The following is a 5,624-nucleotide window of genomic DNA, read 5'->3' on the forward strand; positions in this document are numbered from 1 at the left end:
GAGCAGTTACCAAAAATAAGAAAATTGTCACAAGGGGTACTATTTCAACCCTGACCAACAAGTCCAGCCCCCACCTCCTGTGAGCAACTCAGTCTGGCTGTTCCTGGGACCAGGCATTACCACCACCCTTGTTCTCTGTGACATAAAAATGTTTTCGCTTTCCCCAGTGCTGTTGCTCTCCTGTGGGAAACAGCCAGGCAGCTTAACCTTGCCTGTAATAAATTTTCCCTAATTGGACTGGCCTTCAGGGTCTCTAGTTTCTTGGGTTGCTCTGATCACCTTACATCTGGTGCAGAAACCTGGAGGGCCCCATGTCCCTCGACCACCCAGTCCTCGGATCAGCCCTTCACTAGGCACATACCTTTGAGACCCCTATGGTAGCTGCTACTTCTCATGGCTGCTCCAGTCCTTGGCCTTTGTCAATACCTGGCCCTGCACTCATCACCTGTTTCGGCCCTAAGATCTCTTCGCCTTCCTAACTCCTCGTTTCTGACCACCAACCGTGGTAAGTCCTCTTGCTTCAGAGACTGTCTGCTGTCTGTAAGTTGTACCAGTATATCAGGAGTCTCCTCTCACCCTACTACGCTGGGCACTCCTCACCCAGCCAGGCACGCTTGGTCTGGGTGACCTGGGCATTCTCAGGAGCCTGCATTGGGACACCCTCAAGAGACAGGGGCCTCCTTTGGTTTAGGTTTTTGCCTACCCCATCAGTCCTCTCCTAGCCTCTTGCTCATGTTTTTCTCTTTCTCCTCCTCCTCTTTCTTTCCTCTTTATTTTATTCTAACATGGGCACTTCCTTCAGTAAACGTTCCCCAGATTCCCCACTCTCCTGCTTTCTCAAATCCCTCTCCACTCTGGGACTTCAGGATTATATTAAGGCCTGCCACTTCATTTTTTTTTTTTTTTTACTGTGACACTCTTTGGCCTCAATAGAAACTCAATAACCAGTGCCAATGGCCTAAAATCAACACCCTAGATTTTCAAATTCTAACATATCTTGATCATTTTTCCCACCATACTGGCAAGTGGCCCAAAACTCCTTATGTCCAAGCATTCTTTGCTTTGCGACCCTAACTCTCTCTTTGCACCTTCTGCTCTCCCTAGTAGCTTCTCCTCACTAATGATTATATCTGTCTTTTATTGTTAGATGACTAAAGTATAATAACCATTGTTGTTTTAAGTTTTTTCTTTGCAGGAAAAAGGCCCAAAATACTAACTATGCTTGTTTCATATCTTGATTTTTATGGATAATCTAAAACAACTATTAAAATGGGTAAATTATTATTTTTTTAATTTTTTATTGGTGCACTGTATTCATACATCATAGTGGGATACAAAGAAAACTTTTGTAGACATACATGCACACATCGCCCAGTCAACCCCCACCCGATCCCCACCCCATTCCCTCCCCATCCCTCCTTTCCATGCTTGGCTTAGTGGTTGACATCTAGTATTATAGCAATTTATCCAAAATTAAAAATGATAATCTTACATAACAGTTTCATTTGTCTGATACCAAGCTTTTGATAACTTAAAGATAACATTTCAATATTTCTTTTTGCTTTCTTAAAATGGGTAAATTAAATAAATATAAATGGTATAAGTTTTTATAAATGTCTCTCTAAAACTTTTTAAAATTGTATATATGTTAAAACACTAGACATCAATTGCTAAGTATTGTTTAAAATATAAGGAAAAAGATATTTATAGACACAAATTCAGGGCCATCCTATAACAGCTAAGTAGTAATCCAGTAAGGACCCTAAAAAAGTCCTTGGTCTGACTGGAGTAAAGCTGTATATCATTCTTCCTATGCCAAGACATGACTTTAAAAGACCTGTGGGGGATGATGGCTGGTGTTGTCTGTTATCACATTTTCTGTAATTATTTTATGCATCCCAGCACTAGTCCGCACTCTGTAGGTAAAAATGAGAGGAAAACAGAGCAAGCCCACTCCTTTAGTTCAAAAACTTTAAAAAGGGATTTACAGATGATTATAGACCCAAACTAGCCCCCAAAAGATTGCATACCCTGTGCTCATTAGAGCTCTCAGCCTACCTGCCCTCCTGCAACATACGACCCCGGGATCCCAGAACGTGTGATCAACGAGGAGGACACCCCTTTTCTCTATGATTTGGTGATAATCCATGCTCTGGAATGGCCCAGCCTAACTGCACAGTGGCTCTCTGATGTAATCATACCAGAAGGGAAAATTTTGGGCATTCATTGACTTGTCTTGGGGACACATACGTGACATGAACAAAACCACCTTGTGATAGCCAGCGTACAGCTACCTAATGATGACACTCACTTTGTTGCATCACACTATGACCGTGAGAAAAGAGAATTTGGAGACTTTGGCTCAGTTAGGGGGAAAATTGGAATAGAAATCAAGATCACTCATGAAGGAGAAGTAAACTGGGCCTGCTATGTGCCCCAGAACCCTTGCATCATTCCAACAAAGACTCCATCAAGTGAAGCGCTTGTTTTTGATTATACAACACATCCTTCTAAACCAGACTTTTCTGGAGAGTGCAAACCAGACTTGCATCTCCGTGAACATCAGAAGTAAGGCTATGGGCTTTCTTGGAAGCCAAATCTCAGTGGGCAATTACTTAGTGCTTCAGATGACCATACCATCTGCCTATGGGACATCAGTGCCATTCCAAAGGAAGGAAAAGTGGTCGATGCAAAGACCATCTTTACAGGACATACAGCAGTAGTAGATGTTTCCTGGCATCTGCTCCCATGAGACTCTGTTTGGATCAGTTGCTGATGATCAGAAACTTATGATTTGGGATACTCGTTCAAACAATACTTCCAAGCCAAGCCATTCCGTTGATGCTCACACTGTGGAAGTGAACTGCCTCTCTTTCAATCCTTATAGTGAATTCATTCTTGCTACAGGATCAGCTGACAAGACTGTTGCCTTATGGGATCTGTGCAATCTGAAACTGAAGTTGCATTCCTTTGAATCACATAAGGATGAAATATTCCAGGTTCAATGGTCACCTCACAATAAGATTATTTTGGCTTCCAGTGGTACTGATCGTAGACTGAATGTCTGGGATTTAGGTAAAATTGGAGAGGAACAATCCCCAGAAGATGCAGAAGATGGCCCACCAGAATTGTTGTTTATTCATGGTGGTCACACTGCAAAAATATCTGATTTCTCCTGGAATCCAAGTGAACCTTGGGTGATTTGTTCTGTATCAGAAGACAGTATCATGCAAGTATGGCACATGGCAGAGAACATTTATAATGATGAATATCCTGAAGGAAGCATGGATCCAGAAGGACAAGGATACTAAATATGTCTGAACTTGTGATTTTAGGTTCCCCTTTTTTTCTCTCAATACTGAGACTGATTTAACACTGGTTTTGAGACACAGATTTTGTTCAGTGATCCCTCTATTATAAGTACCACCGACAATACTATTATCCCAAACAGTGAGTGTTTTCTAAATATTAACTGAGGTACTTGATTCAACAAAAACAGACTTATATTTAAATTTTCTTCAGGAATTTTGTAGTAAAAAAAAAAACCCAAGTCTAAAGTAGCTACAGAAAGAGGAATATTATGTGTGGTTGTTTTTCTTTTCAAGCTATATTGCCAACTTTTTCAGACCCATTTAAGTAAAGGCCAAATTGTGTAAGGAATAGAGCCATGTGAGGTGGGTGTCTGGGCGATGAAATATAAATACTGCACGATGTCATTTTTATTCAGGAATTAGGGGAGATTTAAGTCAATATAGATTCCTACTCTAAAACTGTCACATCTGACTTTCCAGAACACACATTTTCCTATAAAAACTAATCTCAGCCAGGCATGGTGGTGCACGCTTGTAATCCCAGCATTCTGGAGGCTGAGACTGGAGGATCACAGTTCACGGACAGCCTCAGCTACTTAGTGAGGCCCTCTGCAACTTAGTGAGACCCTGTTTAAAAATAAAGAATAAAAAATAGGGCAGGGGGTGTAGCTGGGTTCCATCCCCAGACCCACAAACAATAAAAATAGAAAAAAATAAAAACCAATCTCCTCTTGGTTTCTTCAGTTATGTAAAAACCACACGTACCTCCTTCCCTATATATTTTTGCTTCGTAGTGTATTTCTTGCTGTTTTCACATTATTAATTTCCTATCTGTGAAATGGTTTTTTTTTTGTTGTGTGTTTTTTTAACTTGGGATCACCGAGTTGTAAAGATGTATGTTGTTACCTGACAGTTTTACCACTGGTGCACTGTCATGTTGAGAAGGGTGAATTGATAGCTTGTATTTGTTTTGAAAATTAAATTAATTCTAGATAAGAGTTGCCATTTTTTAAGGAGTTAGTCCTTGACCACTAGGTTTGATACCATCTCCATTTTGGGTGACCCATTTCAACAGCAGGTCTGTTGCTCTCCATGACTAACTGTGTAAGTGTTTATAATGGAATAAATTGCTTTTCTACATAAAAAAGAAAAGGCTTATTAGATCTAGGTGTCACCCAATGCATTGGGACAAAGTCACAGATAGCCCAAAATGTTCAAACCATTTCCATTGACAACTGGCTCTAATTGATTCAGAACTCCCCATTGCTGTAAGGTCCTATCTACTCTAGTGGTCAATCAAAAAACTGGAGGCAGCAACCAGATAAAACCCAACTATTGACATGACAGCAGTGGCCAGATCCACCGACACCCATCACCACCTCCTAGCCAATCAGACCAGGCATCCAGTATGACAAATGGGACACCAACTCTGCCATCCTCCTGTGCCAACCCCACCAGCAACATCTGGTAGAGCTACAGATGAGTCCTGTTCAATAATGACAATAACATCAAAAAACTGAAAAGCCACAGGCCCTGGGTAACCTTCTCCAGTCAATTTTCCATAGACACAATTCTACTTGGCCTGACTGCTGTCAGCTCCTCCTGATGCTCTTCAATGCCAAAGAAAACTGCTACATTTTTCAGGCTTTGCTGAGCTAAGAAAAACACCCCAGCAAAAGTCCCAATCTCCTGGCTGGCCCTGGAAAAATATCTAGCTCCATTTAAAGAGACTTCAGCAACATGATGTTATCATATCCTGCCAGTCCCAGCAAAACACTCTTTTGCCAGTCAAAGCCAAAAAGGCAGTACTACCAACCAGTACAAGACTTGTGGGGCATTTATAAGACCACAGTCACTCTACATTCCACTGTGCCTAGCCTGTACAACTTTGCTCCCAGCCACTGAAGCCTAATTCACATCTTGAACTTAAAAGATCCTTTCCTCAATATCTGTCTAACTCTTATGAGCCAACGACTGTTTGCCTTTAAAAAGACGCAGAAGCTGAAACTAAAAACCAGTACACTTGGACTTAATTGCCTCAAGGGTTTAAGAATGTTCCCACTATTTTTGGAGAAGCTCTGGCCTGAGACCTCAAGTATTGTCCTTCCCACATCTTGGGCTACACCTTCCTTCAGTATGTTGATGACCTTCTCCTCGGGCATGAAACTCTTGAAGGCTATGCTACAAAAGCAGGCCAGCTGCACACTGTGGTTACAAGGTGTCTAAAAGGAGACTAAGGGACCAGATCTACCAACAAAAAGTAGAGTGTCTGAGATTCACTATTCAGAAGAGAAGATACTGTTGTGGGCAGGA

General features: G+C 41.5%; 1 pseudogene across 1 annotated transcript; it reads left to right on the forward strand.

The window, feature by feature from the left end:
* The first annotated feature begins 393 nt into the window (after window positions 1–393).
* Window positions 394–3,311, forward strand: LOC308278941 (histone-binding protein RBBP4-like; annotated as a pseudogene). Its single transcript has 2 exons — window positions 394–540; window positions 2,045–3,311. The product of its transcript is annotated as a histone-binding protein RBBP4-like (transcript).
* Window positions 3,312–5,624: the final 2,313 nt, after the last annotated feature.

The sequence above is a fragment of the Muscardinus avellanarius genome (genome assembly GCF_963383645.1).
Source record: "Muscardinus avellanarius genome assembly, chromosome: X".
NCBI classification, from domain to species: Eukaryota; Metazoa; Chordata; class Mammalia; order Rodentia; family Gliridae; genus Muscardinus; species Muscardinus avellanarius.